This window comes from Xiphophorus hellerii, chromosome 3 (genome assembly GCF_003331165.1).
Source record: "Xiphophorus hellerii strain 12219 chromosome 3, Xiphophorus_hellerii-4.1, whole genome shotgun sequence".
Lineage (NCBI taxonomy): Eukaryota > Metazoa > Chordata > Actinopteri > Cyprinodontiformes > Poeciliidae > Xiphophorus > Xiphophorus hellerii.
Genome location: NC_045674.1, coordinates 4,265,890 through 4,283,465, shown reverse-complemented (window position 1 = coordinate 4,283,465; position 17,576 = coordinate 4,265,890). Strand labels below are relative to the sequence as shown.

At 36.9% G+C, this 17,576-nt stretch overlaps 1 protein-coding gene across 2 annotated transcripts in view; it reads left to right on the top strand.

Moving 5' to 3' along the window:
• The window catches only part of bbs9 (Bardet-Biedl syndrome 9), a 150,652-nt gene that overhangs the window by 49,651 nt on the left and 83,425 nt on the right, over positions 1-17,576 (top strand). The window lies entirely within an intron of this gene.

Genomic DNA, 17,576 nt, shown 5'->3' with positions numbered 1-17,576 from the left:
GGCCAAGACACAAGGAAAATAAATCTGAGTTATTCATTCTAAACCAGTTTTGATGTGTGCTTCAGTCTACAGTCCCATTGAAATATCAAATTATGTCAGACATTTCAGTCATCTAAAAACTGAATTCAGAGGATTTATAGGAACTTGGAGATGATTCCTCTTCTTCATGCACCTTGTCCAATTTACCTCTAATAACCCCTTAACATGATGCACCTCCATGCTTTACAGTTGGTTTGATGCTCGACTCCTCCCATCAATGTTCCTGTGATTTTGCCCCAAAATTCTCCATCTTTGTCTCCTCTGAGCATAGAATGTTTTTCAGAATGCAATCAACTTGTCAATCAACATGCGAGCAGCTGCAAATGTCAGTTGGCCTGGAGATTTTTTATTGGTTGGATTCGTCTCAATCCAATTCCCAATAGTAAATTTTAAGATATCTAAGATCCCAAACACAAATCAAAGTGGTTTGGAATAAATGGAGCTTAACATTAGAGCTTACAGCGACTCTGTTGAAAACATACAGTATGTCTAAAAGCTGGAGCCATACAGCGAAAACAAGTAAATGTAAACTTGCTAAAAAGAAAGGTGAAGAAAAATGAGCATTTTCTGCAGATTTATGTAGGTCAAGTTTTTGTGTTTTTTTGCTAATTTTGTATTTGAATCACCACAATGACACACAAACCATTAACGACATAGTGTGAAAGAGAGAGGTGTGGTAAAATTGTATCAGTAGTAAGCAGCACCTCTTTAAGCTTCTCTCTCTGCGTTTGCATGCATGTGTGTATGCATGTGGGGGTGCGCGTGTGGGTGTGTGTGTGAAAGTGGGGGTGATCTCACAGCTAAACAGAGGAAGTCCATAAACCACCAGACCACAAACTTCACGCTGTAAATTCACACCAACACATCATCACTTTGTGCCTGCGTGTACATCTATGATTCAAAAGACCAATTTCAGTTTCTAGGTCTTCTGAGGCCGGACGTTAGTGGAGCCCGTGAGGATATCTTGGACAGTCCATATATTGTGACACCTTAAAGCCATGTCTGAGGGTCAGAAACTGAAGTAATGATGTAAATATGGGTTTGGAGTTGAATATGCTTTTATTTATTTCAGTTTATTTATATGGCACCAATTCACAACTTCTCATTAGTTGAAAAACAATTTATTCAGGCCAATCACACATATCTCAGGTAAAGTATACACAGAGAATGGTTACCAAACAATGTATGGACAGGTTCAGTTTATTATTTAGATTGTTAAAAAGTTTTCCATCTAAAGAAACCCAGCAGGTCACTGACTTGGAGCATTCGGTCCTCCTGCATGATGAAGAGAAAAAAAATAACATAAAGTTAAGAGCTGAAATAACAGAAGATGATGCAAAATTGGAGAGTAGTAGGAGAATTTAACAGAGTGAGGAAAGTCTTCATTATTTCTCTAGCAGCCTAAGCCTATAGCAGTATAACTACAGCGATAAATATGGATAACCAAGGCCACTCTGATTATAAGTACATTTGGGATCTGGCATCTAATGTGATGGTTAAAGTTAGTGCGATACGCCCACTGACTGTGCTGAAAAAAAAGAAGCAGGCATAGATCCATGTGTGTGGACAGTAAAACTGAGGTCAATGTAAAAGAGATTTTAAATCAAAGCATCTGTCCACCTTTTTTCGCTCTCCCTGAAAAAAGGGAGAGACTCAGGATTGCCGAGTCTTAGAGCAGGGCTGGACCAAAAGTTTCTGAGTGAGATAAAGTGATGGTTGCTTGCCTGTGCTGTTTACTCTAGAGGATGAATCGGCGGTCATCTTTTCCACTTTTCATTAGCTTCTTGTTAACTGAGCAGGGCAGGGTGACATCATCCCTTAATTAGCTGCTAAAGCTGTCAGCATTTTGCTGTTTAGCAGAGCTGTGCTGCATCCAACCCTGTTCTTCGATACCTCAGTCATTTCAGGTAAAGTGATTCCTGGGATTCTCAGGCTTTAGTTGGAGCCTAATGAGAGAAAATAAATGAGGTTGTTGAATTACTAATGCCATTTGAGCTAAAATAAACAGAGTTCACCTTAAGCTGGCTACTTGCTCCCATCTAAATAAATCCACTTTTAAGTGTTTTTATACCAACTCTGTTTGATGTCTTTGCCCTAAACACTTTAGTCAGTTGTAATTGTATTTGTGGTGTTAAAATGAAGTCAGCAGGTATTTTATGTTAAAAGTCTGAATATTAGGTTTGGAAGCTGAGCTTCTGGGTGTTTTTTTTTGTTCCTTTTATTTGCTATGATCCACAGTTGTAACTTTGCTTTAGCTGTTCATATGGAGAATAAGCTGACTCAGCATTCCAAACACTAAATAATCCCTAGAATAAGACTCCAAATCTATAGAGGTGTCAAAAATAGACAAGAGAAGTATGTCATTTTAAACCAGTGATACTATGAGTTAAATATGTGGTTGCATATTCCAGACACCGGCTTCTCTTTACACAAAGCTCAGACAAGGAAAAGCTAAGCCAAGGGCTGGATGATATAGCTGAAAACATATCACAATATAAACGTTTCATGTCAGTCAAACGTCAGTAACCTAATATTTACTGATTAGGTTTTTGTTTCAAATATCCAAAATAGTGCCAAACTGGTGACTTGAACTTTTATCCACAATATTCTCCCAGCTGTTGTGCTCATTTTCTCTTTTCACTCTTTGGTGATTTATTTTTTTTAATTTTAAGCAGTTATGAGGCATGGTGGCAAAACATTCTCCACAACTTACTCAACAGGTTTGTTCTAGGTAACCTACATGCCCCAAAACGTTGTACAGTTGTGTAATTGGAGTTCAGTGAAATGATCAATATTCTACATATTTCTATTGATATTGATCATATGTCTATTGCTAGACACATGATTGTTGTTTTATTCTCCAGCTCTACTTCTGATAACGTCTTATTAAGTATGAATGGATAACACAGAAACAGAGAAAAAGTCATCCTGAGTTGCAAGAATAAATTATGCAACAGACATTTTGCTGTGAAGATATAGATTTCTACACAAAAACTACTACAAAAAAAGCTGTCGTTGTGTCCATTATTTCATAGTAGGCCCCTGTAGTGAAATGTCCAGGTTCGTTACAAAATTTGCATCACTTGTAAAGTCTGAGCGACCTTGTAACTCACACTCCTGACCTTTTAAATCCATAAGAGTCTAACCTTTCAAAATACCACTGCCTCACGTCGTTCAGGTTGATTTCTAGCTGCGAAATCTTGACTCTCATCCTCAAAGTACTGCTTTCTGCTGTCGCTCCTGTCCATCATTCTTACTTTCCCTCAGTCTCCCTCTTTCTGTTTCCTTCTCTTCCCGCCATCCAGCAGCTCGCATGCGGGAAGTTTCTGACACATTATACACTCTGTAATGTATACACATCGCCATAATGGAGGCTATTGATGGCTGGTCGGAAGAGTGATGAATGCGTCAAATTAATAATTCATGTCAGGATTAAGAGTCATGCTTCCGAGGACAAACTCAGCAGTTTGATTCCAGATTTTTTAAAGATATCTGAAACACGGCTTTATGGTGTTTTACTGTGGTTTAATAAGTGAAAATTAAATATGTCCAAGCTATTCTATGGAATGTTTTTACATTTTGATAATTATGTTTGTAGTATTTCTGTTTTAGTTCAATGTTATTTCTGTTTTTCTCACAATCGCTTTTTTATTTCTTGTTTGATATTTTGAGATGCAAGTTATATACAAATCATTTTACAATCATCAGCTAGTCTTTTTATTATTATTATTTTGAGGATTAACAATTCAAACACTACCTCACACATTTGATTTAAAGTGAGAAGTTGATGTTTTTTAAATCTTTAGCAGGGGGGTTAAAATCTGAGTTTTTGTAGTATAAATCTTTCACCAGGTGAAACCTGGTTTGACTGCTTTGAAAATGGAACTTTTATGAAAGTTAACCTCATGAAGTCGTGGCTCCATGCCTGCAATCACACCGTTGTCAGACTCGTAAAGGAATGTGTGGCCAATCAGGAATGTTGGTGAACCAGGCACCTCTTTCATTTGGATTCAGAGGAATGTCTGCCGGGTAAATTTTCTGCATCAATCTTGGATGATTGTGGGGGGGAAGAATTTCCCCCTCCTCGTTAGCAGTGTGTGTCTCCACATGCAGTGGCCAGTCATCGCTGACGAACCGTCAGAGATAAGAGGAATATTCTCCCTGTGAGAATACTCTGTGGTCGAGTATACATTTATGCAGTGGAGGATAATATTTCCATTGTTCATGCTGCCTTTGTAGGTCTATATTTTATTCATGAACTCCTGAGATCTAGCAGGCCACATCTTACTTTAAATGTGTGTACGTTTGAATGCAAAAACTTTCATCTGCCGCCTAAAGTGGCTGAAATCCAAAATATACCTAATCTGTCAAACAGCCGCTTATGATTTATGAGTTTCAGGATAAAGAAAGACTTATGAGTGATGGCTTGTGATGTGTTAGTGTAGCTAACTTTGAGAAGACAAACTAGGTATGAGTCCTAATCACCAGCTTGTTTGGAGGCTATTTCTGAATTTTCTCAATGTTGGGGGTAATTTCTCCTTTAGCTTCTATGTCACTGCTTAAAATCCACCAGTCTCTATGGCCTTTACATTGTCCACTTCAGCTGTTTTGTAAGTACTCTTCAGATGGTGCATACCATTAGTGTTCTTCTTTCTAAATACCGTGCTAACCTTTTTAAAACCAAACTAACGCAGAGCTGTCACTCAACGAAATAAAAAACTAAAAGCCCTGAATGAGTCTGTGCAAGATGAATGAAGAAAAGCCCAAAGGGGGATGAAGAGGGAGAGAGTCTTTTCAGTTCTCATAAATATTTTTCTCAGCGCCGTTTCCTCTTGAGGCGAAACGCTCGTTGTTTGTTAGTATTAGCATTAGCGCAGGGCTAGCAGGAGCTGCTCTCTGGGAGGTGGTGGGGGACCTCGGGAGCCATTCTGGGCCAAACCAAGCAGAGTCTCTCTGTAATTATGAGTTCAAACGCTGGAAGAGGGTGGCTCGCTGACTGACGGGGTGACTGACAGGCCATCCAGGGGCCTCGCTGGGCCCCTAATGGAGGCTTCTGGTAGACAGCCACTTGATTTATCTGGCCCCAAATGGTGCTCTTTACACGCTTAAACACAGATCCCACTGTGGAGAGCAGGACCACCATCTTTAACAGTCAGATCTCTCAACTCTGATATCTTTTTATAGAGAAAAAAAATAAAATAAAATGCTTATTTGAAGCTTGTATAGGCTATTGTTTTATTTTTACCTGAGTAAGCCATTCATATTTTTTTATATGCACTGTTGTGTTTCATATTTTAATTGGGATTGTGCTACTAATTTGTCATATTTTGGAAAACTGACATCTTTAAGGGATTGCTTGGAGTTTTGAAGTTCTGTGATTGTTTTATCAGTAGATCATGTACGTTTAGTGAGTTTGTATAAAGGTTCACAAGTTGTGCTTTATATAGGATCCAAGCACAGAAACTAGAGCACAATTTATTTAATATAATATAAAACAGGAGGACTAATAGGAAGAAACACAAGAACCACAGCACATGGAAAATGGACACTGAAAATGGACGGAAATGGGTGAGCTAATCAGAGGGGATGTGAAACAGCTGGAGGGAGAAAGATTAATTAACACAAAAGAAGCTGAGCTAAGACTCAAAGGAAACCATAAGCAAAAATGGAAACGGCCAGAAACTAACATATGAAACTAAACCCAAACATACAGAGGAAGAAACACGAGCAATAATAGAGAAAAATCTTAACAAAGGGACGATAACTGATGTGGCAAAGCCCTATTAACAAAGATAAATAACTTAATATGGTAAAACCTTTTCTGATAATAATAAACACAGATATAATTAGAAAATGACTCAAAACAAAACCATGGGGAAAGATGGGGACAAACTTAACCATCTCTTACAAAAATGTGCTTCGCAGTACCTTCCTTCAAAACATCTTGAGTTATCTGATGTATCTGCAGGTACAAAGCATTTTCTCTTGCTACACTCATTTTATGTAGGAACAGTAAGGAGTCCGAACCAGTGTAGCACATTTACAAAGAGAAATGCATGCACTGGTTGTACACAATTAGTTGATATATCTGAACATGATAAGAAAGCTTGAAACAGTCCACACAGAAAAGGATAAATGTACAAGAACCTGGTCCACATACGTAGACGTAATATGAGTGTAAGCCACCCAGCTCATGTTCTCATTTAACACACAAGCCATTGAATTACAATGTTACATCAATGTTACATTACTGTTTGAACATGAGTATTAAAAGTTGTAAATAACTAAATGGCATTTGTGGTTCAGACACTTTATTATCTATCTTATGATTATGAAAGAGAATTTTGAACAAAGAGTTATTACAGTAACATATGTAAGATGTATATTTATCTCATCTCTTCTCTTGAGTGTACTTTACTCTCTGTGGACCGTTGAATTGTTATCACATTATCAACTGTGCGTTTATTAAAACAGGCGGAACATGAGGGTTTATCTGTGGTGAATGGCAGTCCCTCAGGAGCCACGTGTGTTTGATATTCAGATTAAAGGACTTATGGGAGCATAGAAACTTCCTCTCACAGTCTTTTCCCCCCAGGGGACATTTTACCTTGAGAACAAACACATTTACATTCGAGTTTTCACTGTCTCGCCATCACACACACTGAGACCCTTCTTGAGGTTGAATGAAGCACAGAAAAGCGGTGGTGGTCTGGTTTGTTTTCCTTTAGATGGTCTGTTTATTTGGCTGTCTTATCAATGAATGGCTGTCTTTCATTCAAATGGCTGACAGTCAGCATTCTCTTCATGGGGCTGTATAGAGAGTGTCCACTGTGGTTGGCTGTCTCCCTGATGATAGATTTTCTCTCTTTATCTTTTAATGAGGAACCCCTGCTAAATCAAATATACTCCACAGACTGAGTCTTTCTACATACACACACCCACACACACCCCCACACACCCCCATGCACACACCCCCACATGCAATGTCTTTCTTATGGATTCATAGAACCAGGTATCTAGATGCATGCAAATGCTTCTCTGATGATCATTTGAAATTAGACCATCTGTTTGTAACAACCACCTTTGGTTTGGTTTGGTTAGGTTAGGTTTAAAAGCATTATTTAGTGAGCTGTTGCATTCCAAATGACATGCTTTCATGGTTTTCATACAAATAATGGATTTGGTTGTTTTGGGAGAACTTTCACTGCTTTAATAGCAACATCTGATATAGAATTTAGATGCTGAAATGCTTAAGCTGAGGGAGAATTTTGAGGACATATTATGACGCAGCCGTGTTATCCATTGAATCACCATGCAATTAGCAGGGCAGTCTGAAAGCACGATGTGATTTCATGTGTTTTTTGAACCGCATCAGATTTTTTTCTCTGTTCAGCCATGAACAAGCAAATTAGATCATGTCCGCCTTTTTAAATTGTTGTGGACTTTAATTGGTCTCCTATTTCCTTCCAAGTTGCATCAGGTCATTAATTTGCTAGAATTAAAATGTATCAAGTTTGACACTGTACTACTTTGTTATATCAGCAAGGTCAGGTTAATGTATCTGCATTAGCTTTGCTTTTCAGCATAAATAAAAATCTGTATTTTTTTTCTTTTTTCTTTGACCACCAGATAAATTTGAGCCAAGTCTGGCTCTGATTTCTTTTAATTTCCTCAGGCTTGATCATATCAAGTGTCATCTTTTTTTCTTTTTTTCCCCAGATTATAATCAGGTTGAAGAATATTGAGTGCTGGTGCAGCTGTGGGTGGAATATTTCACAATCCATACCGGTCTCTTACTAGGGTCAAGCCACATGTACAGGGCTCAAAATGTACTTCAGTATGAACACCATGTTAAAAAACAGAGAGGGATGAGGAGAGAAGTGAGGATGAAGCATCTGTGCTGCTCTTTATCAGACAGGCATAGATGACCTGCCAGAGGATTTCTTCATAGATGTGGTGGAGCTGGAGGAGACTTTATTATTAACATGTGGATGTGGTCAGCAGTGGGAGGGGTTGGAAAATGTTAAGGAAGGGATCAGAGGGGAACATTCTGAGAAAGATAGAAGAGATGGAGGGATGAAAAGGCAGAGACTAGAAAGACAGACATACAAAGGGTGAGCATTGTGTGTATACACCGAATGTGAGGACATGTGAAAGAAGAAAGATGAGGAGGTGGATTGAGGGAGTTTAAAGGAACTTGAAAGAGTGAGATTTGGAAAAAGAAAAGATTAAAGCAATTTTTGCACATGCACTGCAGGCCTTAAATTAAAAAAAAAATTCTTCCAGAGGGTCTTCATACAGGAATGCAGATGTCCTCAGCATTCAATCCAGACATTCAATCCAGACACTCAAAGCTTATTCACCCAGGTACCAAAACTCTAGCTCTTCTTCATCGGCTCCTTTCCAAAGAGGTTGAATTTAGAGGAGATGTCGCCTCGGAGTCCATTCTGTTTTGCATTTCCATTTTTTTTCCCCATTTTCTTGTCACTTTTCTGCACAGGGTTTGGTACATGTGTTATAGATGCCAACATAAAAACAGTCATCAGTGAACCTCATCAGCCATTCTTGACATGCATAGAATAAAACAACGTATTTTTCACATTAGGCTCTTTGCTCTTTACCCAGATGCCACACTGTAGTATTTCCAGCTGGAATGTTTAAGTTTAAACACACATAGAGGGTTAAAATCTTATTGTAAGCATATTCTTCAAAATGCAAGTTTGAAAACAGCTAAACTGAACTGTTTGATGAAAAAACAAACAAAAAGAGACTCATTTGCCAAAATGGGGAAAAATGTAATGCAGATTAGGGTATCACATGTTAACAGAAGTAGCAGAAAAAGTGCTTAAAATGATACAGAAGAATATTAATTCATGTCCATTTATCTAACTCTTCCTATTTCATCTGCTTTTATTCATTTGCTGTCTGCGCTGCATGTAAAATATCTTCATCACAAACCAAAGGAACAGTAAAGGCATAAGGAAAATAACAGAAAACAGAGGGAGCGCACTGCTTGTGAAGAGAAGATAATACGCAAAGAACGAGACAGCTTAACAAAAGTCATTACAGGATGGTTTTAAAAGGGATGACCTGTTGCAAATAGAAAATAATGAAGCACTTTTTTTCAAAAGTTTCAACGGTCCATCTAGCACAAAAAGGAACAAATTGTGTTATTTAAAGCGACAATCCTCTAGACAAAACTTTCAATAATACAATTAGTTACATTTTGTAGAGACTCATTATTAGATTATTCCGTAGAATTATGAAATTTTTACCAATTTGGATTACAATAAGAAAAAGTATCCCACCCTGTTAATTACATCATTGTTTGCTGAGCACCAAGCAGAAGGTTTAAGAAGTCCTCTGTGTTGGAAAGCGATTACGCTGGAAGGAGATTAGAGGAGGAGAGATTTCAAATCCTTTTATTCTTCAGCTTTAATTAAACGTTCGAATAGATTAGTGCCAGCAGACCAGATTTGATTTTACACTTACTTTGACTTATTAGGACGGGCAAACTTTGATTTATTAGGGCTGGCAGCGACAACTGAATGACGCTTGACTGTGTTCGGAGTCAGAGGTCAGTTTTGACTCTGTCACCATTTCGAACCTTCCACCTCCCTGTTTTTCTGGCACACAAGTTTTAACTGAAGCACTGAAAACCACAGCAGGGTGCTGTTTACATTCTGTGCTGGTTGTGGGAAGCTTTTGTTTAGCCGTGGTGTAAATGAAACCAACTTTGCAACTTACAAGATGATATGTGTAGTTTCATGCTGTTGACCAAAAATTGTAAACATATATGATTTCTTTGACATTGTATGTCAGAGGACCACATTGAAGTGGTGATTGAAAAGCTCCTTTTCTGGTCTGGGCTTTTCAATAAAGGCTGTGAATTTCCAATACAATGAGATTATACATGAGAGTTGTCTTATTTATATATAAAAGTCATAAATACCACAATATTTGACAAATCAAAAAAAAAAATCAAAATCAAATTTTATTTGTATAGCACATTTCAGCAGCAAGGCATTTCAAAGTGCTTTACATCATATCAAACACAGAAACACAATGCAACATAGAATCAACAATCAAAACATGACATTACAACAGGTTCCATCAATAAATTTGTAATTGATTGCATTTCAAATACAATCCTAAACAGGTGGGTTTTTAGTCGAGTTTGCATCCATAAAAGGTTTACCTGTTACACTCCTACTGTGTTATATAGAACAAAATACCTATTGCTATTTTTATTCCCACTCACGCTCACAATCACACAGTTTAAAACGATGTAGACGGCATTTTAATGGGCTTCTGGCACAAGGCTCTGTACACCTCTTTCACAGAATTTCGAGCAGGGACTCTGCTGTCCCTCACGAATTTTTGTGCAATTCTATGGTACCTGTTAGTGTCTAGAATTTACAGGGTTTCCGTTACGCGCAATTACCCTCAGTCACTCGCCGTTTTTCTTCCGGCACCAGGCTCCATACACCTCTCACGGAATTTCGCTCTGGGACTCCGCCGTCCCTCACGGATTTTTGTGCAATTCTAGGGTACCTGTTAGTGTCTAGAATTTACAGGGACAAATGAAAACTAATAATTGAAAAGTAGTATAACATAACAAAAATAAAGAAAATGCAAGATGTGTCTTTACTTAGACAAATGTATCTTGAAGTCTGTGTTAAATGCACAGAGTCTAAAACAACAAACATACCCTGTAACAAAAATACACAAATATGCCACAAATTGACAATGTCAAAGAAATAAGCAATGCAAGCTTGTTGCAAAGAATGTTTCTGAACAATATTATTAAAAATGATATAAGTTCACAACAATTTCCAAACGAATGGAATAAAAAGTAAAATACTAAAACAGAAGATTTGTATTTAAAACATCATGCTTGATGTGGTGGATGTTTATCATATTTTAGGATGGAGAAGCCTGACCTTTTGCCTAGTTATGTTAACACTTTCAATACATGAAAGTTAATTTAAAAAAAAATTAAAATGCTTTTTTTTTTTTAATCATTCAGCTAAATTCAAACATTTTAAACCAAATAAACTGCTAATATGAGCTAATAGTGATGTGTTTAATGTTTGATTTTGCTTGAGCTCATTTTATTCCAGTCAGGAAGTCTATGTCTGCTGCTCTTTATATGACTCCCCCATTAAAAGAATTTACACACTCCAGTGAATATGAGCCAACTTTAATATACACCATCCCCTCATAAAAGAAATCCCACCATGTGCCTGTGATTTTTGATTAAATACATTCCTGTTTGTTAGAGAAGTACTGCTGCAACAATGATCCCTGTGTGTTGGGTTATTCCATTATTTAATTAGCTCCAAATATAACTGTACAAAGTATGTCATGTGGTTGGAGTGTATGGAAATCATACACATAATGATTTCCAGTCTGTTGAACTATATTACACTGAAATAATGTACACATCTGCATTCCAAAATGGAGCTAATGGATGCTGAAAAGGTTCTGGAAAACATTTGCCTTCATTGTAGGTACCAAATGTTCTAACATCTATTACATAAAATTACATTTGACATGTTTGGTATTGGTTTAGAAGTCTTGCGACATAAAAAAAATAGGAAAAAAACCCTATAAATCAACACATTGGTATACAAAGTTTGGTTTGTTTAAAGCAATTTGTTTGTACTTTTTTAGTCTTATTTTTATTCTTCTTACGAAGCTCATCTTACAGTAGAAACTGGATTTAGCTGGATGATTAGTTGGTCTAATCAACAGATGATTTACTGATTATCTGGGGTTTATCTGTGTTATTAACTTTTCCACACTTTTAGATTTCTAACTCATGCATCTTTGCAGCCTTAAGTAAATTAGTTGAAATAAAGACTACAATTCCCCTTTAAAAAAAAAATAAAATAAAAAAATTCCATTTCATTTTTTTCTTTCGGTTTATGTGAAATTTGAACTTGGAAATAGATTTTTGTAAATCTGACTTTGTTCCTTTGTTTTATGATCCTGCTCACCTTATTGTTTAGTTAGTTTATGTGTTGTAAATGAGTTGCAATGTGCCCTGTATCTTCTTTCCTCAAGCAGGCTGTTTCTTATCAAAGTTTGGATCAGGACATAAATTGTAAAGCCAGAGATTTTCATAAGGATTTCTTTCCAAGTCAAATCCCTAAGGCTTGAAAGAAACATTCTAACTTTGGACGCTGTCTATTCTGTCATTTACCTAAACCTTCACCCTTTTATGTTAGAACATTTAACATTTTTATCTCTTAACAGTTTTGTCTTCATTTTTATATTCCTGGACATAGAAAAATATGGAAAAACTGCAATCCTTCAGACTTTTGAGGGAGAGGTTTGAAGATTTTTTTATTTTTGCAAGGTTTCATGAAAATGTTTGTACAAAATGCTGTACTTAGCATTTTGTACAAATATTTTACAAAAATGGCATATGTTCACATGTTCTAGACATTAATAGTCACCAAAAATTTGAAAAGACAGATCAGTCAGTAAATCTGGTACAGAGAATCACTGAGATCTTCACAGAGATAGACGTCTCACCCTTTTGTGTCTATGCATGCAATTAAAACCAAAGCAGAGGGACATTCACACAATTTTGATTATCAATTAATAAATTCTTAAGAATACTGTATTTCCAAAAATATTTAAAATTAAAATATTTATATTTTTATTGTTAACGGCTTAAAACACTTAACAGCATGGGTATGGAACATCATATTTAACTTATTGTATTTTAAACATGAAGAGGCTGTTATCAACCATTAATAGCCTGAATTCTGTGAATCAAGTTCACCCTTCAGCAGGAGAATATGGCCATCTTCTGATGGAGTTGCAGCTTTTTGACTAAAATATCTGCTTAATGACAGTCACAAATAAAAATAAAGCAACTTGGACTGCTGTTAACCTCGTAATTCTGGCATGTACTGTCAAGCCCATAAATACTGTATGTAAGGTTATACAACCAGGTGCCAATGTTAATATTTGGTTCAATGAGCTACTCTTTAAGGGATTATGTTCACATCTTTGACTGAAGACTTTAAGTGAGTCTTACGTCCAAGTCACGTTATAAATCTTTAGAGTGGAAATCAAGTTTGAAGTCTTTATTTTAACAGCTTTTATAATCTACTTATTAGGATAAAATACAGAATTTCTTTGAAACTCCAAATTCTGCTCCTACTCATATGCTGGACAGTTTTGTAAGAACACTGTATGACCATAATTTCCAGGCTTTTAATTAAGTCTGCAGTAAGCAAAAAATTTTCAGCTCTAAATTTTGGGCACATTTTCCAGTTGTTATGCAGATTTGTTTAAAGTTTCTCCAAACTGCTTGTATAAGTGTAATAAATTGAAGTTTATTTGTGGGGATTAATGCTTTGTGAAACTACGAGTTTGTTGCTCCAGTACTCAGAATTTGAAACACAGATACATGGTTGAAGGTTTATGGTAATAAATTGTCAAAGACATTTGCGTCTTTAATATGTATTGTCAATGAAACATATGTGTATGAACCTGTATGAATGATCACCTCCATGAGTTCACTTTCTGCAGAGTCACCATCTTTGTCTCTGGTTGATGTCTAGCTGTTTCTTCATCTCAAAAACAATGGCTGATTCATAAGATTACGCATATTTATTCTGTAATCAGTGTCTGTGTCGGCGTGTGCGTTTGTGTGTAACCGAGAGTGTGGCGGCCATGCGACGCCAAGCCAAGGATATTTATCTTGTTTTAGTGAATTCCCAGAGTTCCCCTCATTTTTTTTTCCTTCTCTCCCTTTTTTTCTCACTCACTAACTCACATCTCCCTCTTTTTTCCCTCTCCTGGCTCCTTCAAAGGAGACTATTGAGAGAAATGCAAACACATATGGTGGGGGCATACTTTCACACACTCCTACACACCCCATACAGAAACACATGTCCTGCCACAGGTATGTTTGTGGGGAAAATGTATTTACTGTGGTTGTAAAGTTTGAGCAGTCTGTGTATATGTGTGTGTGTTTTTATGATTACTGATATTGTGTGCTCATGTATCTGTGTGTTCTTCACATATATGGAGGACAGGTTGCAAAGCTAACTGTGTGTTTTATCCCATTAGAAGTGTAAGTGAACATAGAAGGTGTTATCTGTGCTAGCATCACAGTAGCTTCCACAGTGACCTCTTGTTCTTAACATTATCATTGCTGGCATTTAGCGCTCTGTTGTAAGATGATGGAATTTCGTCTCAGCTTGCCAAAGCTCCTTAGCTCTAAATTAGTGTCATTTTCACTGGGACCACAACCAAAACCATCACCTCAGACCTGGCGGAGTGTGTGCGTGTGGGGGTGTGTTTGTTGGCTTCTCAGGTCTCTTTCGTCTGGACTGCATCAAGTGTGTGGTTCAGCTTGGACCGTGGAAGTCTGTGTGTTTGTATAAAGAAGATCTGTGTGATTATGTACTGTATGTCAGTCTGTAAGTACAGAAGATTTTTGACTTTTTTTCTGTCAGAAGGAAAGTTATCCTTTTATCAAGCTGCCTTTTATGATCAAGATTAACAACTACAAACAACAACCTGGTTACTGAGGCAGCAGTAGTTGCTCTAAAGGTCTTCATTAGGAAAAGTTAATTTTCATACATATATATATATATATATATATATATATATATATATATATATATATATATATATATATATATATATATGTATATATATATATACAAATATATATAAACAAATTCAACGTGTAGCATAAACTTCAGATTTGCACCACTGTTGAATGGTTTTCTTTTTAATGCTGACAAAATACCATTAAATCTGTCCCTTGGTTTATGTGACATTAAGACACGGATGAGGGAGTAGCAATATCTAGCCGTTCAAGGAGAGATTTTTAGCAGTGCTTGCAAGTTCATTCAGTTATGTTTTTTAAATTATTTTACTCTTTAACTCTTCAGATTTGTCTTTTTATGTTTTTGAAGCTTAGCAACAGTGTAACCTTTATGTATTTGAAATATTTTTAACTTTCTAAACAGCCATTAATTTCAATGTCTAGTTTAGTGATGCATCTTGATTAGTATCATTGGCAATTTTTTTCAACAAGCCAAAACGATGGTTGTATTTTTGTGTTAAAATAGCCTAAAGTCACAATTAATACAAAAAACAGTTTGACTGTAAGGTTTCACAAGCCTGAACAGTGACTTTCCCTGTGTTGAATAAACTTTGTATACTTGTCTGCCAAAGAATAGGTAATACACACAAGGGGGACATTTTGTACCAGTTTATCAACTGATTATTTAAAGTAGATTTCTACAAACCTACATTTGAATGAAATGTCACTCAAATTTCTTTAGATTTGAGTTTTGATTGGAAGTTCTTAAAAAATATTGCTGACTCAGAAATGGGAAACGCCAAGCTATGTAAATTCTTTTTGGGGGGAGAAAGAGGACTCTAAACCGGGAAGACATCATCATGATGGTGGAATGAAATGAAGAAGCACTCTGAGGATCTGCTCAGTCCAGAAGATAAATATCCAGGCAAAAGCGATTACATCATTGAGGCAGAGGATACTGAAGTGGTAAAAAATCTATGTGGCTGCAGGGCATCAAGTGTGGACCAGGTATTTACCCTCATAAAATTGCTGACACTCATAGGAATAAGTATCTTTGGTTTGCTACGTGTGTGCTTGTTTTCCCATGAGATATTTTGTGGAGGGTTCCAGGTGGCTATTAAGGAGTATCTGATCTTTCTCTACCCAAAGCAACAGTTGTTTCTGCTTTCATGAATCCAGCTTTCTCATCTTGGACTTTGATAGGGCTTCTCCTTGTGACCGACCAATCTTGTTTGAGGAGTTCATGGACAGGATTTCTATGCATAGTCAGGATGATGACTGGTTTGGGAACCTCTAGATCTTTTTATTGTTGCAGATGATGTGGTTGTGTTGGCTTCTTCAGGCCATGACTTCCAGTGTGCCCTGAAACTGTTTGTGGCTGCGTTTGAAGTGGGAGAGATGTGTGTGCTTCTCCGGTCTGTTGTAGTGACGAAAGATCTAAACCAAAGAGCAAACCTCTTGAATTTCTCATGCCATATCTACTGGCATGAGATATGGATCAATAGAACAGAATCTCAGACACAAGAAGACGAAATTAGCTTCATCTGTAGGGTGGCTGTACTCAGATTTAAAAATTGAGAGAGGAGCACATGATGCCTCTGGGTACCTGACTTTGTAATATTGAGAGAAGACTCTCAGGCTGACTCAGAACTTACTGAAGGGAATATATATCTCATCTTCCCTGGAGTTCCCTTGGGATCTCCTAGAATGAGCTGAAGAATGCCACCTCGAAGGCATCCTTCAGGTGGCATCCTAGGTTTACCTTTTGGTACTGTTATCCTCACAACCCGATATCACATGTACAGAAGACAATGTATGGGTCGATAATCTCAATGTAACAAGGTTTTACCACAATTATTCAGAATGAGAAAACAAAGAATTGATTGTGGACTAAAATTTTAGAATTTGATGGTAAAGTGAATTCCCACAGTTTTTTTTTTGTAGTGTTAAAAAAGAAACACTACTGTAAGACTTACAGCAATGTCTGAGAATATTGAAGCAAGTTTTTCTAAGTTTACATATTTATTATCTCCTCAACACTGACTACAATAAAATAGCAGGACAAAAGAAAACACAAACCAGACATGACAGGCTAACATTCAGTGGGAAAAAGAACAAAGGGGAAGGGAAATGACAGGTGAAAAGGAGAAAGGGACTGGGCATGTGTGTGGTGTCTCTGTGTGTGGTGGTAATTTGTAGTCTCTGTCTGTTTTGTCTGCTAAGATTAGACTGCCTTGTTTTGGTCTCTGACCACAAACAGACGAAGCATAATCTACAGTCACACAGAGTTCTGTTTCACTCATTTTGAAGTATGTTAAGTCCAGTATCATATGATAAACTCAAACTCTAGCCCCATCTCAAGTTGACATTAATTTACTTAAATCTTAAGAATTTGCTTGTCAAATGTCATTTTTAATCTTTGACTCTAAAACCTACATGTTACAGAAGTAAATACAGAGACACGTTCAAAACCAAAATCAATAACACTGTTGATGTCCAGCCACCAGTGGTCATAATCTGTTGCTTTAGAAAGGATAGTTGTATTAGTGGCTGAAACTGCATGTTTGAACAGAGCAAGTATTCCCCTGTGGTATGCTAACCAAATCAGGAAAATTATCTTTAATGTTCCATCATTTACAGTCCTGTAACTGAGCCTTTTCAGGGATTCTTAGTGGGAGTCTATAAATCACAGCCTTAACAAGCAACCAAAGCAACCATGTGGTTACTCCCTGTTGTGTCTCTGTTGGAGGCAGATGGTTTGGTATGTCAACCTAGAGTCATGGTTACATAATACATTTGTCAATGAATTCTGTGTTCTGGAAAGAATGTTGAATGTATTAATGACTTTGGATTAGAGTCAGAAATCCTTCACACTCTATCGACTGTGTGAGTTTATTTTACGACAATCTGATCTAGGGTTGCTTGTGTCATTAGGCACCGCATCATAAACAGCCAA